The 20,164-nt window shown below is 36.2% G+C and overlaps 1 long non-coding RNA gene across 1 annotated transcript in view; it reads left to right on the forward strand.

Annotated features, from left to right (window-relative positions):
* The window catches only part of LOC123791492 (uncharacterized), a 363,697-nt gene that overhangs the window by 233,378 nt on the left and 110,155 nt on the right, over positions 1-20,164 (forward strand). The window contains exon 6 of the long non-coding RNA XR_006779396.2: positions 5,414-5,501. This is a non-coding gene — a long non-coding RNA (uncharacterized LOC123791492). The remainder of the gene's footprint in view (positions 1-5,413; positions 5,502-20,164) is intronic.

A 20,164-nucleotide genomic window follows, 5' to 3' on the forward strand; every position in this document is an offset into this window, starting at 1 on the left:
TATGGGGAAGTTGGTACACAGGGATAGAGAATCAAATGACTTTAAACTCACTTCAGTCATTCCTTCAGCTCTTCCGTGAGAATTTCCTCAAAGAAGAGTGAGGCTTACTGTTTATATTTTCTATTTTGTGTTAGGATAAAACAGAGTAGAGAGATTCATGATTAGCAGTTCTTTTATGTTCTCCAGCATGTGAAGACTTCCTTTTGGATTGCCCCCTGTTTGCCATTTTAGATGCTGCGATGATTTGTGCTTCTGCTGCAACCGGTAACAAGCTTTGCCATGCGGCTGTATTTAACAGCCACGTTCGGGTGTGTGTTTAATGAGAGATGCACTCTGCCCTTATTGCCCAGGTGTTCTCAGACATGGCTCCGGGCAGCAGCTGATCCTTATCTTCACAGCGTTCATTACAGGCTCAACTGTTGCCACTTTTCTAGATTGACGGCAGGTTGCAGAAGCTGGGGCCATAAACCCTTACTCCTTAATTTATTAATCTATCCATTCAACAGCTATATATGAAAATGTATTCTACACCAAGCCCATATGGAGCACTGGAAGTACAGAAGTTCATGTGACAGACTTCTGTTGCTTATATTCTAGAGAGGGCATCTGTAATAAACATATACCTTTTTTTCCCCCCAATGATTGCAAATCTTATCTGCTCTAAGGTGATAGCATGGGTTGATGTGACAGAGAATTTAGGTCAGGTGGCCAAATTCAGCTCTCCCGAAAGAAACATTTGAGGTAAGAACATATAGGTTCCTAGATTGAAGGTGGGATTAAAACGATAACAGTTTTCATTTTAGGCCCAGGTTGTTGACATTGTGTGTGTTCGATAGCACTTGTTAAGTAGTGGGGAAAAAGCTGAGATTTACAAAATCATTTTTGTTCTTGTGTTCTCGAGATAGCACCAATTGTGTTATCTAGCTTGGAACTGATGAAGTACCGCATGCATTGAAATAAGCACAGTAATCATAGTGGGCTTTTAAATATTATGATTTCATTTTACTGTGGTACAGTAAGCCTAAAATAATAAAATTACAGAAAGGGAAAAAAGTGTCCTTCCTTGGGGTTAATATTCTGAACCCAAAAGGTATTTATTGTTTCTTAGTGATAAACCCAGTGTCCTTAATTTTGCAAAAAATCCATTAGTTAAAGGTAAGTGTATTCATAGTATTTCAGCTCATAAGAGATAAAAATGTGCCTTCTGGAGTTTTAAGAGAATCACATAGGTGTTCTACCATGCTGGATTTAAAACTGGTGAAAGTCCCACTTTTCAAGAACCAATACACAATAATTACTGTAATCATACTGCATTCCTTAATAAATTAACCCTTCACTCCGTGGGAAGCTAACGAGAATTAAGTATGCTTTGACTTCCAGAGAGTTGCATGTATTTTTATATTTCCAATTCATTACAAAAATAATTGTGGACTCTAATTTTGTTTAACTAGTGTGCTGCTTATAATTGCAAAATAGCTGTTAAACAATTGCTGCAAAGGCTCGACTATGTAAGACATTAATGACTGTTCAACCTCTAGGAAGACACTTAATGTGGAAGGACGTGAGAGATTGATAATTAAAACAATCTTCTCAATGAACTGTTTGCTCAGAAAACAAACAGCTCGCCTTTACCTTGGCACTAGTAATTGACAATTGACAACATTGTTGACAGTGTATTTGACTATGCTTTACCACCTATTAGAAATAGGATTTACTTCCATAATATTACCAAAGTACTTGTGATATTATTAACTATAACTCACTAGCAAAATAAAATATGCTTGAAGACTGTTCTTCTTATCAGTACCATAAGTGAGTGTTATTCAGTGCAATGGAGAAGCCTGTATTGTTTCCAGTTTTGGTTATTCTCTCTATATTTCCACAAATGATGTCAGATGAACAGGCATGGAAGAATAGGACCCACATAAAAAAAGAGATGTAACTGTTAAAATCAGAGCATAGCTCTGGGAATTTTTTTCAAGACAATTCTCATCAAATGAAAGTAGATTAATTATCACAAATAAACGTGGTCTAATGTGTTTATTTTATATATAACTACCATGGATTCCAAAGCACCAGGCCTTGTAGCTTTTTCTCTTCCCAGGTACAGCAGAAGCTTTAGGTTTTGTGATCCTGAGGCACATAAGTGTTTTCGGTGTGCTAGTCTTGTAGACTAGCCATCACGGGGCTGATCCTTTGAGAACCAAGAAGTAGGTGGGTGTTCTCTTCAGCATTCCTGCAGTCTCCTTCCCCATCAGCCCTCCTCCTCCATGCACCTATCCCATTTTGGGGAAACAGACTCTGTATTTGAAGAGAAGACATGAGATTGAGACCTAATAATGTCATCAGCATTATGTCCAGTCAATGGCAAGTTGGGTGTAACCCTCTAAACCTCAGTTCTCTTACCTGTAAAATAGGTAAACGAATGATACCTACCCTGACTACCTCACAGGATTCTCCTGAAATCACAGTGAGAGATTTTTTTTTTGTGAAGGTGCTACATACATAAGTTGTTGATCCTTTGGCAACTGGTTTTTAGTTCACATTAATGTAAATAATTGTCATTTTCCATTAGTATTTGTATTTTAATTTTGATTGAAGGCTTAAAGCAAAGTTATCACAGGCAATGTCGTATAGTAAAAACATCAGTGATTTGGCGTCTGGTAGATTGATGTGATTATTGACTATTTTTAATAACCTGATTTCTAGTCTGCAAAATGGGGAAAAAGCCTACATTGCAGAGATACTGAGAAGATTAATTTAAAAAGTATGTGCCCAGTTACTCGCCTTCTGTGGGTACTCATTAACTGCTAGTGATTACTAATGACAATATTTAAGGAATTTAGGGCTTTTGTGAATTTTTTCTCTGAAATGACACCTAATAGGCATTGTTAACCTCTGTAGCCCTTGCTGTACCATTGGTGAAAAAGAGGAAATAATTTCATTTTGCTTTCCTGCATAAAAGACTAATCTGAGTACATGCTTGTATTTCATGGTTTTGCTGTACATTGTTTCTTCAACTCCTCACTTGGTAATAAAAGCCTATATATTATGTACTGTGTATCCACAACATAGGCGTAGCTACTGTACTAGTTTTCTATTGCTGCGTGTTAGAACAAATTTAGGGGCTTAAACAACACACATGTGCTATCTCAGGAATCTGTAGGTTGGAAGTCCGAGCATGGTGTAGCTGGGTTCTCTGCTCACCAGGATGAAATGAAGGTATTGGTGAGAGCTACAAATACATTTAAGACTTACTGTCTTTGTCCATGCTCTCTGGTTGTTGGCAGAATTTAGTTCATTATGGCTGGTGACTACACTTTGTGGACTGTAAACTGGTGAGTGGGGTGCGGCAGTCTCACAGCTTCTAGAGACCGCCTGACATCCTCCGTATGTGTCTGTCTCCACATGGTTCTTCAATGCCAGTGGGGAAATTTCTCTCTTCAGTCCTTAATCACATCACAGGCCAAAGTGAAGTAGCCGTGTTACAAACTGTTGGGGGAGGGGTGATGGTGCCATATGGAATTCTGCTTCATGTAATTATTGAAAGAACCAGGCCTCCTATCTCTGTCTCCATGGCTGTACCCTCTCCTCAGCTCCCACCATCCCCTTAACTCTGGCAACAGCTGAGCAGTGACCCTCAGTCTAGATCTGGATGGTTATATACTGGGCTGATTTCACATTTAGGCCAAATGGGTAGACTGCTTTTTTCTTCTTAAAGCAAGTCATTCTCACTATTCCCTTGTCATGAGATCTAAAAAGGCTGTATTAAAATGTATACAGTATTCTTGAGAAAAGGTCATTTATATAATTGTGCTGATTTACTGGTTTATCAGATTAGCTGCCTTACTTTTGGAGCCCCTGAATGAAAGGAACAGAGACAGAGACTGAAAGCATTCCAGTGACCGGAAAGCAAAGGTAGTTAGAAATAGTCAGGTGATTGTTTGCCATGTGGCATAGACGTTACAGTTAGTAGACCTGGGGTTAAGAGAAACAAGGAATAATAGCACGCAACACTAAGAACTAGAAATGGTATACCTTTTTCATTGCCTTTTACTTTGGTCTAGAAGAGCCTTGTCGAACAAGAGAAAGATGAAATATTATTAAATTGTTCATTTAATATTATAATATTATTCATATAAGTAATACAGTGAAAAATTAGTAAAGTGTTGTTTTGTGGCATCTTTTTTTCTGACATTTTTAGTTTCCTTTTTGTGGCAATGTTATCAGACAGGACAGAGGAGATAACACAGAGACACATCAACTTATTATTTATGCTGCAAATAGCAGGGGATACAATAGGTCTGCCATGCCCTGAGCATATAGGCCTAGTTTCAGTCTTTTATACCTAATATATAATGTAAATTCTTCCCTTCATGTTCTTAGGCCTTATTGCATACAACCCTCCCAATGTCTTTTGCTCAAGGTAGATCTAGTTAGACCAGTCATTCTTCTATTCCTAATGCATTGACATTTTTCCTTAAAATCTATCATTTCTACTGTGTGGAAATTAATTGCCATGGTGACCATGGCCTGTGCACAGTTTAGTGTCATTAGATCTCTACTGTTTTGCCAAACTCCAGCTGTGTTCTTTGCTCATCCTATTCTGAAGGTGGCAGGAAAGCTGTCATTCTGAGGTTTCCTCCTTCCTGTTCTTTTTCTCCATGAAGTCCTCATGACCAATTTCCATCCCTGTGAATCTAATTATTTATTTCTACTAACTGAACATGGGACATTTTCCTCCCCCAACACAGTGAGTTCCTCTTCTGAGAAATACTGTCAGCTAAGCACCTTTAACACAAATTCCTTTACTTAATCATCTCAACAAGGCTTTTGGAGTTGTTACTGTTATCCTGGTTTTGAGATCAGAAAACCAAGGGCCAAAGAAAGTGAGTGATGCACCCAAGGACACAAGCTGTAAGCAGTTGAAAATATTTTCATGTTTGCCTGTTCTGGTTGCAAGTCCAGTGCTTTCACAAATTATGCCATAGTCTTATTTTGCCTGAGATAAATATTAAGTATTGGTTCTGTTATTTGGAATTTCTATTACAGTTACAGTTCTAAGATGAAAGTTTTCCAGTTTATTTTAACTCTGTAATTTTAGAATAGGTGATTTTAAAACTGAACATAGACTAACATGTAGGCATTACTGACATACATAGGACCAGATGAAGCAGAGATCTGTGTTCATTTCATATTAAAGTTCTGTATTAGTTGTATTTTCTAGGCATTTAATGAATTATTCTAATATATTTAGACGTTATTCCGGGTGGTGATGTTTGGCCTTTTAAGTTTAGTGGCTTTTGTCAATGAATATGTGCTTTATTTTCTTTATGATTATACATGAAAAAAATTAATTGTAGAAAATTTGGAATGTGTGGGGTAAGTTGATTTCTATGCTATTTGGTTACAGGAGCTCCTGATACCTTTGGCTGTTCTCAGTAATACATATCAGGGATCCAGGAGACTGTTCTTTCGCAGAGAATTTCATGGGATATAAGGTAAGCTCCAGCCTTTTTCACAGCAAACATATGTCTCATATGGGCACTCCATAATACCATATTTGTTTGACCTTGTCAGCTTTTCTTTTGGAGAAAATAAATTTGGTGGTTTTATTTGTAATAATCATTAAGAAAAATGGGAAGGAGGAAAAAAACTCCTATCCCGGGCCATGTCCCAGTTGCTGGTGACTCTTACGTGAAACCACACTGTCCTTTTCTCCCTTCCACACTAGTTTCTGTATCTTAAATATTAGGTGGGGGCCAATTATTCACTCAAAAAGTAGTTATCAAGTGAGTACTAACTTGTAGATACTATTCTAGACACGGCTTTTAAAGTTAACTTTTTATCAGCCAACTTGGGTCCCTGTTTACCGTAAAAGTTGAGTAGTGAATCGAGTGCTCTACCTGAAGTAAAACTAGGGATAATAAAGTGAAAATGTAGGTATGTACTACCTCTGTTTATTCATCCATTCCTCCCCTGGGTAAGTCTTGTTTTTATGAGGGGCAGGGACCTCTACATCTTTGAGTGGGAAACTATTAGAGAATTCTTTGGAGTTACACTGCTGGTCATTATTGACTCCAGTAGCTATACAGATTGTTTTCCCCATCTCCTGAGGGTAATAATAGTTTGGAAAAACATATCATACAGTTCATTTTCAAAAGTAAAAAATATGTATAATTAACATCTTTTATAGTGGGCAATTTTTATGCATTCCTGAGCCCAAGGTGATACTAATTTTTGCTAAGACAACACCAGATTCCATTGAGATGCACAAAATTACTTTAACACTGGCTTTATCATTAACACAACCTAATAAATCCTACTACCTTCAAGTATTACTTTATAACCTGTTTATCTGTTATTATTCAATTCTTTTGTAGCTATTGCCACCATATGTTGAAGACTACACTTGTAAACATAACATACATATGATACTCAATATTTATGTATCTCAACCTTTAACTCATAAACAACAACAAAACAAGAATGGTGAAGACTAAAAATAAATTGAAAACAATGAAAATGATATCACTGGTGGGTCTTCAATCTTGGAAGACTCTAACAGTCTCAACTAAACAATTAGGTTGTTTTCTATAGTTCTGCTATTCTCAAAAATACTATAAACACCTTATATTTCAGTCACTTGGTGCATTGCTAACTATGTTCATAGGACGGATTTCTAGACATTGACTTCATAGAACATTTGCACATTATAAATGTTTTAGACCTATATTCCTATTTGCTCACACAAATATCTTCTTAGTTCACACTATGTGACTGAATTTGACAGGCCCATCTCACCAGATCTTTGTCATAACTGAATATTGTTTTTCAAATAATTACCAGTTTGCTAAATAAAAGTGTGTATGTTTAGAATTTTCATGGATTTTTCTACCAAAGAGGTTAAGCATTTTCCCACATGCCTAGTCGTCTGGTGGGTGTATGCTTGTGTGTGTGAGAATGCATGTGTTTGTTTAGGGGGTAGGGTGCTTGTGTCATTTGCCTATTTCACGGCTTTTACCTTGTTTCCAGTTTTATTTGTTGGTTGGGGTTTTTTTGTTTTTGTTTTTTGTGTATACTTCCCTTCTATTTTTGTTTATAGTGATCTCAGACATCAAAAGTCTTATGCTGGCATGAAGTCAGATCTTTGTCATAAAATGTTGTCTTGGGGGGCTTCTCTGGTACAATGTGAGCTTGATTCAAGGTGATTCTCCCAGCTGGGTCATCTAGAGCAATAGATTTGTTCTGGAATGATGTCTGAAGTCCCTTCCCTTGGAATCCCAGTTGTGTGCATTAAGAGTATGCCAGACTATCCAAAAACCAGGGGAACCTAAGCAGTGATTCGACAAAGGACAGAGTGAGTCTTGAACAGCAGTGTTGTGTCAGCAAGAGTCTGTGAAGGTGGTGAATTAATATATGGCTCTTCTGGTTGGTATGTGGAAAAAGAATAGAGCAGTTGAAGTGTTGGGAGAGGTGCTCCATAGGAAGGAATTAGACTTCTGATACAGTATTTGAGTGCTTACGCATTTAATTGAAAATAAAAATGGCTCTATATACTGAATTTTTTGGAGTATATCATTTAAATATGCAATAAATTTTTGACTTTAGTCACTAGAAAATAGTGTATGTGCATCAATTAAAATAATTTTTGTTCCATTGTATTCCCTGTGATTGAATTTCCAATTTGCCTTAAATAAATATTGCCAGTCTTCTCAATCTTACAGGTTTTTTTCTGATTATTTTAATTTGTTTTGTATTTCTGAATATTTATTCTGTTTTTTTTTTTTAAGATTTTATTTATTTATTTATTTGACAGAGAGAGACAGCCAGCGAGCAAGGGAACACAGTAGGGGGAGTGGGAGAGGAAGAAGCAGGCTCCTAGCGGAGCAGGGAGCCTGATCCGGCCTCGGTCCCAGGACCCTGGGATCACGCCCTGAGCGAAGGCAGACGCTCAACGACTGAGCCACCCAGGCGCCCCCTGTTTTATTTTTTTTAGCTTACTCATTTGTCCAGAGAAAATATTAACCCAAATTTATAGTCTTGGAATTTAATAAGTAAGTTTAAAAACTTCTATTTTTATCTTCACGGCTACTACTTTTGATCCTACAACTGTCATTTCTATTCTCCTTTCTCTTTTTCATATTTGCCTACTGTTTCCTTTTCATATAGATACTACCCTGCTTTTTAAATTTTGAAGCAATTTGGAGGAAAAAAGCAACCTTTAATCTTTATTTCTCAAATTCTCACATTCAAGGAAAACTTAGTCTTTAGAATCTTTTGTCTTTTGAGCACAGATTGAGCAAGATTTTACTTTTCCCATTATTCTACTCCCCAAACATTACCTCTTCTACTTTGCTAATACATACCTGGATGTTCAACCTGTATTTGTATTCTTAAATTGTTAAACTGTTCATTTTTTACACAGCACATTTTCTTTTTCATGTCTTTTATATTTGCATTTTATTTTAAAGCTACTTAAAATAATTATTTATAAAGCTAAAAATTGGTGTATTTTACTTCTAAATGAGAAATCTATACTGACATCACCTCCCAGATTTTGAATTCTTATTTTTGTTTCTTCTCTCAATAGATTATCATCTAATGTAAACTACTTTTAATAATAGACTGTTTTAAGGACAGTTTTAAATTTAGAGGAAATTGAGAAGTTACTATGAGAAATCCCATGTACCCTCACAGCCAGTTTCCCTATTAACAGCATGTCAGGTCAGTATAGTACATTTGTTACAGTTTGTGAACCAATACTGATACATCATTGTTAAAGACCTTACAGTATTCACATTTCCTTAGTTTTACCTAGTATCATTTTTTGTTCCATGATCCTACCCAAGAGACCACATTACATTTAGTTGTCATATCTCCTTAGGCTCCTCTTGGCTGTTAGAGTTTCTTAGACGTGTGTGTGTGTGTGTGTGTGTGTGTGTGTGTGTGTGTGTGTGTGTGTGAGACCTTGACAATTTTAGAGTATTAGCCAAGTATTTTGTAGGATGTCCCTCTACTGGAATTTGCCTCTTGTTCTTCTAATGATACAAATGGAGTTACGGGTTTTTGAGAGGAAGTCCACAGAGATGAGCATCCAGTTTTTATCACATTACATTATATCAAGGGTACTGCATCAGAGTTCTCCAGAGAAACAGAACCAACTGGGTGTATGTAAAGAGAACTATTGAAAGGAATTGGCTCACATAATTGTGAAATTTGTAGAGTAGGTCCACAGGCTAGAATCTCAAGAGGTGATGCTGCAATCTTGAGGCAGGATTTCTTTTTCTAGGGGAGAGCTCATTTTGCTCTTAAGGTATACAACTGATTAGATGAAGCCCACCCACATTATGGCGGGTAATCTCCTTTACTTAAAGTCAGTTGATTGTCTTAACAACATCTACAGAATACCTTAACAACAATGTCTAGATTAGTGTTTGATTGAATAACCGGTTTCTTTAGCCAAACCAAATAGACACACAGAACTAACCATCACAAGTACCTACTGTGAAAATGATTTATCACTATTCTTGTTGACTTATTAGATCACCTGGCTGAGGTAGTATTTGTCAGTCTTACGAAATGTTTGTAAAGTTGCTCATTTTTTTTTTTCATTATATGTAGCCCACACTTAAGGAGTGGGGATTTATGCTTCCCCCCCTCTCATGGGCAGAATATTTACATAAATTATTTGAAATTCTGCAAGGGAGATTTGTCTAATCCCTTCCCCATTTGCTTATTTATTTAGTCATTTATATCAATATGGACTTGCTTCATACTTTGGGTTATAATCCAGTGCTACTTACTTGGTCACTTAAATTGTTCTAGCTTTGGTTATTGGCAGCTCCTTCAGTTGACTCCTGTGTCCTTTACACATACCTTCAAAAATAAAGGTTTTGGTGTTTTGTTTTTGTTTTTAGATAACAATCTTACTTTATGGAACTATAGGATGCCTCTTATATGTTTCCAACTTGTCCTTGAATCAGCCATTGCTCCAAATTGGAGGGGGGCATTAGAAACCAAGATCTGGATGCTAGTGCACTTATTGCTACTGGAGTGTGATTTTTCTCTAGGTCCCCTCAACTGATAGAATGAGGAAACATGTGTATGTGAAAACCTGTATATATACACACATTTATAAATATTTCTACATGTAACCATCTCTACATGTAACAGATGGTTACATGTAGAAATATTGGTCACTATATTGGTCACTATATTAAGTTAAACATGAGTTCATACTTATGTTTCCAACTCTAATCCCTTAACACCTGGATCATTCTAGCCTCCTCTTCTTGCTTATCTGTAAAGTTTTAGTCCAACAGTGAGAAGTGTCTCATACTACCTACCAGACATTTAATTATTCAGTTTCAGCCCACATGTATAGCACTATCTGAATTGTTAACCAGTACCAATGTGGGAAACAACGTTACCAACTAGAGCAGAGTACATATGCACAGTTATTTTTGTTTTTAGTTGTATGGACTGTGTTTATGTTCAGAATTACTTAAGTCAGGACCTTTTACACCCACCCTCTTTAGTGAGGTTATTGCATACATTTGTAATACAGTTAGCTTCTCTTGTTGCAGTTTGCATTCCTTCTTGAGATCCCTCGATCTCCTAAATGATGTAAGTTCCATGATTTGTTATGTAACATTCTGTGGGTTTTGACAAATGCGTAGTGCCATGTACCCACCATTATAGTATCATATAAAATAGTTTCACTGCTCTAAAATCTACCCTGTGCTCTACCTAATATTGTTCTCTATCTAATTTAACCTTATCCACATCTCTGCATCTCTGGGAAGCACTGATATTTTTACTCTTTCTATTCTGTTGTCTTTTCCAGAAGCTCAAATAGTTGGAATCAGACAGTATACAGCTGTTTCCAAATGGTTTCTTTCAATTAGCAATATGTGTTTTGGGTTCATCATGTCTTTTCACATAAATTGACATTTCTTTTATTGCTGAATAATATCCCATTGTATAGCTATACCACAGTATTTCATAGATGATAATCTTGAAGTCATCTTTTTCATAAGAAAACAGTATGTAGTAGGAACATGTTTTGAGTGTTTGCTCATCTGCATGAAATTTTCTGATGCCTTTCAAAAAAAAGATAAAAATTTGAATAGGTAGACTATCTTTATGAACATAAACTTTGATTCTCAATGTTCAGTTATAATACACAGTGATAATATTTACTGAGTATATTTAGCAGTTCGAAAATGTACATTTTTTATGTTAAACATTTCTGAAATTCTGATGAAACATAAAATAACCTCATACTGTCACTTTGGGGAGGTACTTTGAGGTGGAAATGACAGTTTTGTTAGGCATACACAAATTTGGTCACAATTATTTGTCATCACTTCAATTAAGTGTATGCATTGGTGTTGCTGTGCACACCGAGTTTAAATGCCATGTCAAATGTCTTCAAAATAATTACACACTAATTCAGCAGTTAAAAGTTATTGAATATAAGGGAAGTCATAGATCAGAGAAGAGAGGCATAAATTTGATATTAATGCAGAAATTTTAATTGTTGAAGGAATGATTATAGTTTTTTTTTCTTTTTTTGCAAAGACTAACAAAGTGCTTTATGTTATCAAAGAAAGGACAAAACTCTAAAGTAGAGGACTGAATTGTATTAATTATTTATTTATTACAGATTTTTGTGCACAAATATTGTCTGTCACACTCAAAGGAATGCAAATGAAAGTATGAGAAACTGCCATAAAAATCTTGGTGTAGCTGGAATTAATTTCAAAGCAAATGAGAAGCTGGTGTGATGGATTGTCAGTTAGGATTATCATTAAGGCATTATGTCACAGTTTAATTGACAGTCTTTTGCTCCCTTAATAGTTGATAAAATAATGGGGTATTTTATAATCCTTGAAATCTTATATTTAATAACATATTTATTTATGATTTACTGTGCTCTGTGGTTTATGTACTCAGTATCATTTAAGCTTTGCTATCACCCTTTAAGGTTGGTATTATTGTCCTTGTTCAGAGATGATGCCACTAGGAAAAATACGTAACTTGCCTGGGGTCATAAATCTAAAAATTGGTGGAGCCTAGACTTGAGTCTTTGCTGTTATACTCCACTATAGTGCTCCTGTCCTTTCTTGCTTGCATTGTTACTGAGAAGTTTGAAGTCAGCTGATAGTTAGGGTTTTTTTTTTTTTTAATGTTTTTAACCAATGTGTGGATTATTTCTTAATCCTGCCTGCTTCCTTTTCCACCCCTTTTCTCATGCAGGTATCCATTAAAATAATGACTAAAGTTTTAAAATGATGAGAATGGGGAAGAATGCATAATACCATGAGAAATTTAGGGCATTAAAAGAAAATTTGAAGGTGTTTTTTTGTTTTTGTTTTTGTTTATTTTGTCAAGCAGATATATGGGAAACAGGACTATACCAGAGATGTCATTGAGAGCCAATTCAAAATTCACTCCTGAGAAGTATGTAATAAAATATATTGTACTCCATTATCACTGACAGCAGTATTTTAATACTGGTAAATTCTAGACTTGTGTGGCATGTTTTTTAGTCTGACAAATGTAGTGATTCAACAGGTCTACAGTAGAAACATTACTCCTATGTCCTATGTGATAGAACAATATAATACTTGAGGGTATTGCAGAAAATTACACCAAAATATAAGGAACATTTAGAAACTCTCAAATAATATGAAGAGGAAAGGAATGACATTACAGAGATTAAAAAAGAACTAAGGAGGGGCTCCTGGGTGGCTTAGTCAGTTAAGCGTCTGCCTTTGGCTCAGGTCATGATTTGGCTCAGGTCATGATCCTAGGGTCCTGGGATAGAGTCCTGTATCGCATCGGGGTCCCCACTCAGTAGAGAGTTTGCCTCTCCCTCTGCCCCTCCCCCCTGCTTGTGCTCTCTGCTCTCTCTCTCTCTCTCTCTCTCTAATAAATAAATGAAATCATAAAAAAAAAAAAAAAACTAAGGAAGGTGTGGAAGACAGAGAATATAATATCCAATATATTTTTCAAGAAAAGAAAGCAAATCTTTTCCTTGGAGAGTAGGCCATTGTTATGGAATACATTCTTGGCTTATTTCACAGTAATTATTTCTCTCCTTCTCCTGGAGCCATGAAGAACCTAATCATTCATATATGTATATATATTTGGAGATTTATAATTATGACCTTTGAAATCAGGAAGGATAGAGTTCAATTAAAGGTGATGGGATGTTTATTTGAATAATAATAGAATCAAAAGAGATGCATACTTTCCAAAATATGTCAAAATAAATTCCAGATGGAGACATTAAATATAAAAATTAAAATCTTCGAATAGCAATAAATACTGTTATATTTATCTGATCTTCTAAGCAAGGAATGCCTTATATATATAGGAATTAAACCAAAGAGGGAAGTCACAATGAAAAATGATTCATGGTCCAATATTAAAGATTTAAAACTTAATTAAATTAATTAGAAAACAAAGGTATTCAATAAACTCAGAAATTTGTGAAACATATAATAGATGAATGATTACAACTTTGAAAAAGACACGCTTCCTCTCATCTTCTCATAAACCTAACACTTCATAAAAAATGAACAAAGAATATGAATAAATAATTCATACCTCTCAAAAGGAAATAGAAATGTCCAACCAGTATACTAAATTTTTTCAACCTGTCCCAGTAATTCTTATCCTTGGAACTTACTCTAAGGCAATAACAGAATTATTTATAATGAGACAAGGATTTTTTTTACCATGGATTCCAGTGGTTCTCACTTTTTCTCAGCCAAAAGAAATGAGGTTAATGTATTTCATAAAGATTTTATTTATTTATTTGACACACAGAGAGAAAGAACAAGTAAAGGGAGTGATAGGCAGAGGGAGAGGGAGAAACAGGCTCCCAGCTCAGCAGGGAGCCTAATGTGGGCGATCCCAGGACCCTGGGATGATGACCTGAGCAAAGGCAGATGCTTAACCGACTGAGCCATCCAGGTGCCCTGAGATGAGGTTAATATTAATATATGTAAAAACTCCACAAGATGATGTTTAATGAAGTCGTGTGGATAAAATAGCAGGTTTTACATAACTTTTTGTCACAGAAGAATGGGAGCACTATTTTGCTTTAAATCATTGCATCATGATACAGTGGTTGAAAACTGCAAAGTAACTATCTTGATAGGAACTTGGTTAAATAAGTCAACCAAACTAGGTAGTCATTTAATTATTTTTAGTAATACTGCTGATAAAAGTATTGGGGGAACAGGTAACGAAGATAAAGAGAATTACTTCAGAGTTCTAAGAAGCAGAATTCACTCACAAATCCATTTCCAGTAAGTGAGCCATAAATTTTAACATGATTCTCTCATGAAGGTGCTATGATTATATATAATCACCCCGTGCTTTCTCTCTCCCTCTTTTTCTTCTTTTTTGTCCTGTCCCTTCCTCACTGTATCTTTTTCTCTCACACACACTATCTCTGTCCCTCTTGTTCTCTCTCACTTTCCAAAATTTTTCCACTATATATGTATTACTTGAGTTAAAAGAAGAATAATTGTTACAGAAGTTGCCAGCAGTTGCCCAGGCTTCCCCCCACCCCACCTCTGAAAAGTTTCTGTTTTGCTACTTAATATATCTTGGTTGTTTCTCTTCCAGTCCTGTTTTCTTAGGGTCCCCATGCTTTTTGGTACTATCTCTACCTTCATTTCTGTTTGATTTCGTCTTTTTTGTCCTTTCCCTCTGCTTTTGGGAGAGCTTTGCCTTTTTCCTCTGCATTATTGATTTGATTTCAGCCATAGCTACTTTAATTTTTTTTTTTTAATTCCAGTATAGTTCACATAGTGTTATGTCAGTTTCAGGTGTACAATAGTGATTCAGTAAGTCTCTGCACTGCTCAGTGCTCATCATGATCAGTGTACCCTTAATCCCCTTCACTTTACCCATCCCCTCACCTATCTCCCCTCTGGTAACCACCAGTTTCTTACCTACAGTAAGAATCTATTTCTTGGTGTCTCTATTTTCATTTGCTCACTTGCTTTGTTTCTTATATTCCACTTACGAGTGAAATCATATGGTATTTGTCTTTCTCTGACTTATTTCGCTTAGCATTAAACCCTCTAGATTCATCCATGTTGTTGCAAATGGTAAGATGTCTTTTGTTTTTATGGCTGAGTAATATTCCATTATATGTAATAAATATATATCTACCACATCTTTATCCATTCATTTATCAATGGACACTTGGGTTGTTTCCATATCTTAACTATTGTAAATACTGCTGCAGTAAACATAGGGGTGCATATATCTTTTCAAATTAGTGTATTGATATTCTTTGGGTAAATACTCAGTAGTGGAATTCTTGGAACATATAGTAATTCTGTTTTTAATTTTTCAGGAGCCTCCATTTTGTTTTCCACAGTGATAGGACCAATTTGCATTCCCACCAACAGGGCATGAGGGTTCTTTTTTCTCTATGTCCTTACCAACACGTGTTGTTTCTTGTGTTTTTGATTTTAGCCATTCTGACAGGTGTGAGATGATAGCTCATTGTGATTTTGATTTGCATTTTCTTGATGATTAGTGATGTTGACTGTCTTCTGCCCATTTTTAATTAGATTATTTGGGTGGGTTTTTTTTTGGGGGGGGTTATGTCCCTAGCTTTCTGCAGATTTAATGCAATATCTATCAAAAGACCTACAACATTTTTCACATAACTAGAAAAAACAATTCTAAAGTTTATGTGGAACCACAAAAGACCCTGAATAGCCAAAGCAGTCTTACAAAAGAAGAACAAAACTAGAGGTATCATAACCCCAGATTTCAAGATATACTACAAAGCTGCAAATCAAAGCAGTGTGGTACTGGCACAAAAATAGACACAGAGATCAATGAAACAGATTGGAGAGCCCAGAAATAAACCCACACCTACATGGTCAGTTAATCTATGACAAAGAAGGCAAGAATATGTGTTGGGGAAAGATATAGTCTCTTCAACAAATGGTGTTGGAAAAACTGGACAGCTACATGCCAAAGAATGAAACTGGACCACTTTTTTACACCATACACAAAAACAAGCTCAAAATGGATGAAAGACCTAAACCTGAGACCTGACACCATAAAAATCGTAGAAGACAACATAGGCAGTAATTTTGTTAACATTGGCCGTGGAAACATTTTTCTAGACATGTCTCCTCAGGCAAGGTAAACAAAATTAAACTGTTGGGACTACACCAAAATAAAGGTGTTGGATAGCAAAGGGAACCATCAATAAAACAAAAAGACAACCCACTAAATGGGAGAAGATACTTGCAAATGGTGTATCTGATAAGGGGTTAATATCCAAAATATAAAAAAAACTTACACAACTCAGTACTAAAAAACCAAATAATCCAATTCAGAAATGGGCAGAAAGGGGCGCCTGGGTGGTGCAGTCGTTAAGCGTCTGCCTTCGGCTCAGGGCGTGATCCCGGCGTTATGGGATCGAGCCCCACATCAGGCTCCTCCGCCATGAGCCTGCTTCTTCCTCTCCCACTCCCCCTGCTTGGGTTCCCTCTCTCGCTGGCTGTCTCTCTCCCTGTCAAATAAATAAATAAAATCTTTAAAAAAAAATGGGCAGAAGACATGAACAGACATTTCTCCAAAGAAGACATTCAGGTGGCCAAAAGACACATGAAAAGATGCTCAGTATCACTCATCATTAGGAAAATGCAAGTCAAAACCTCCACAAGCAATATCTGCTTTTCTATAAATAGCCTATAAAAGGATTTTTAAAGAAATGCTATTCTATGATTCACTTTTTTCAGTCTGTCAGTGTTCCATACAATGTACAAAGTAAAACTAATACAAAAATGAACTCTAGTTCACTGTTTTGATGTTTGTTTGTTTTTTTCCCCCTGAAGAATCTTTGTTTTTCTAAATTTCACTGTGTGGTTTCCCACTTGTAGTGGTATCCTCTTATATTTTATTGTGGTTGCCAAGGTTTTAAAAAAATTACCGAGTTTCGTAAGAAGTGTGTTTTACGATATGGTTGCTAGGATGATGTTCCTTTTATTCAGATTTTATAATAGTCCTTTTAAATAAGTTATTTCTTTTTATTCATTCATCATTCTAGTTTAAAATAGATATTTTCATGTATAATATTTTCAGATAATTTTGTTCTTGAGTTTACTTACCAGCCACTCAGGTACTCATTGAGTGCCTTCCTCAGCTCTGCAGTTGTAAGGAGTGAGTATAACAGGTGCCATCCAGGTGGCCAGCAAGCTCTTTTGGGGTAGGGGTACGTTGGACTGAATTGAGAGTCTTTTACTTGGTTGGTTCTTGGACATTGCTGGTCCACTCAATATATGATAGACAAAGATTTCCACAGAATTTCTGTTCCGGCTCTCAACAGGTTTATGCTTCTCCAAGTTTCCAAATCCACTTTCAAAGCCTACGTTCTTCTTTATGCCCAATTGTGCTATCAGAATCAAGCCACTAAATGGAAATATATGAAAGGTGCGTACAGAGGGATATTTAGGTTTCTTAGGAGAAACATCTTTTAGTAGAGAAATGGATGCCTAATTTTCAGGTTATAATTCTCTTGGACTTCAGAGTTAAGAGTTAAAATGTGTCAGGGTAGGGGAGAGAAAGGTTTTCTAATCTTATTTCAATTGAACAGCTTTCCTCTGTTTTCAGCAGCTAAGCATATATAGCTCATTAAATTTGTTTGTAAACTTTCTCCATCCATCCTGGTTTTAATGGAAATTTCTTCAAGAATCTGCTAATGAATTTACTACAGAGCTTCATGTTGTTGATTGCAATCTTTTAAAAAAAAAAACTTGTCTTAAAATATATATTCATAGGTATTTTTTAATACCTTGGAGAATTTGGAGAAGCTGCATCATGGCGTGTTAAACCCTTTTAAACAGACATTCTAAGGTCATGCATTTAAATGACTTTTTAACTCTAACCAAAATGAGGGGATTAGAGGGAGAATTTTCTTTGAAACAAATGAACTTGTCATATTTATTTCCTCGTCCTTTTTGCCAAGTATGATATCATTTCTGAGTTAGGTTTGTTTTTCATGTCTTGAATTTTTGAACTTTGGTATTTCTGTACTTAAAATCCTCTAAACCTCCCTTTGCTTTTAACTCATCTGATGGGTGTTGTAGAAGTCCAGACTTCTCTTGTTAGTTTTTAACACAAATACTGGTAATAGTAAGTTGAGTAACTGTGAAATTCATTTGTGCCTGAACAATTTTAGGCAAAGTTTAAGTTTTTTTTCTATTCTCTTGGTCTCCCCTTAACTCTCCTTCTCTTCCCTCCACTGTTCTCCCCCATCTCTTTTTCCCCATCTGTGTACTAGCTTCCATGGGGTTAGCCTTGTGTTTCTAAGCATCCCGTGTTAGAATCAGAGTATTTTCCTATTTCAATTTAAACAGACCTTTCTTTGGGGTGCCTGGGTGGCTCAGTCGGTTAAGCATCTGCATTCAGCTCAGGTCATGATCCCTGGGATCCAGGGTCTGCTTCACCCTCTGCCCTTCCCCCCCACCTTGTGCATTCTCTCTCTTTCTCTCAAATAAGTAAGATCTTAAAAAAAAAAAAAGACCTTTTCTAAACAGTGCATCCTCAGTTTGAAAAGTACTAGATATTGTTAAATTGCAGGTTGGACCAAAAATAATTGAAATCAGAACACTTTGAAAATCCAGTAATCCCTTCTTCCTTTCATATTACATGCAGCAGTTAATAGCTCTATTTATATAGAGTTCAGAGAAAAGAGACCTGAAGCGAGTGCTGGTTAGGCCAACAGGAAGTGGCCTTACGCATTCTGTTTATTTCTGTTCTCACGTCCTACAGGCCCTAACTGCCTAAAGGAATTCTATCAGTGATCCAACTGGCAGAGTGTATAACAATAGGACCATATGCCACACTCACTAAAATCCTGTGGGGGGTGAGATAAGCGCAGGTAAGAGAGGTTGTATTTGAGAAAGCATAGCATTTTCTTATCCTTCCATGAGTCAGTAGACAAGCAAGTCAAAGAAACGTGATCAGCATTTGCTTCCCTTAATATCTATTCTGTCATCCTTCTCTTATTAACCTGAGGGAGAGTTGATCTATACAGGGATCAATGCATAATTTACTAAATGATCATAGATCTTTGAAAATGTCAACAATATCAAACTCCTTGAGAATTGTAACTATGCAGATTAAGACTATCTCTAACAGTTCAGCAGATAATGTAGTGAAAGAGGAGAGGTCTATTTAATTCTTAAAATTTATTTTAGGGGCGCCTGGGTGGCACAGCGGTTAAGCGTCTGCCTTCGGCTCAGGGCGTGATCCCGGCATCATGGGATCAAGCCCCACATCGGGCTCCTCCGCTATGAGCCTGCTTCTTCCTCTCCCACTCCCCCTGCTTGTGTTCCCTCTCTCGCTGGCTGTCTCTATCTCTGTCGAATAAATAAATAAAATCTTAAAAATTTATTTTAAATTCTGAAAAGAACTGCAATTTTAAGTTTAGCCCTATAGATAATTGACTTGAGACATATAAATTACTTGTGAATATGTTGTAAGTCCTGGACCTATATTCATTCAGGTGTATTTATTGAGTGACAAAGGCATAATTTTTTCTATCCAGCTTCCAAAATTCTTAGATCCATCAACAATAGCAATCATAGAAAATTAACTCTTTGAAAGGAAGTTTGAGATAATGCTGATAAACTTCGAGTCCATTTTCTCCTGAATTTTTACTTTCAAATGTGTTGATTTCAGTCAGCTGACCACATAGCAAAATGCCATGTGTATGTGTGTGTGAGAGTATGACAGTTGTGATTCAGAAATTGTACTGTATAAACACATAAACACACAGATAGTTTCACACACACACACGCACATAAAACACAGACTTCCATTTATACAAGTGTTCCAACACTACAAAAAGACTGTTTTATTCCTGTTGAAATAATGATAGGGAAAAAATGATGCGTTACTCTCGTAGGGACTAACAATTATATTTAAATGACGTTTCTTCTAACTTAAATCCCAGATTTATTTCTTTTTGATTGATTTTGAGGAGGAAATGAAAATGATTGGTCCCTTAGATTCTCTAGAGGCAAAGCCTAAGAAAAGGATTGAAGCTGTACCTGATTTTAGCTCTGCCAGGTGAGAGGGCACCTTCTTGGTGATGCAGCTCTCA

This window comes from Ursus americanus, chromosome 5 (genome assembly GCF_024610735.1).
Source record: "Ursus americanus isolate L20-20 chromosome 5, mUrsAme1.1.p, whole genome shotgun sequence".
NCBI classification, from domain to species: domain Eukaryota; kingdom Metazoa; phylum Chordata; class Mammalia; order Carnivora; family Ursidae; genus Ursus; species Ursus americanus.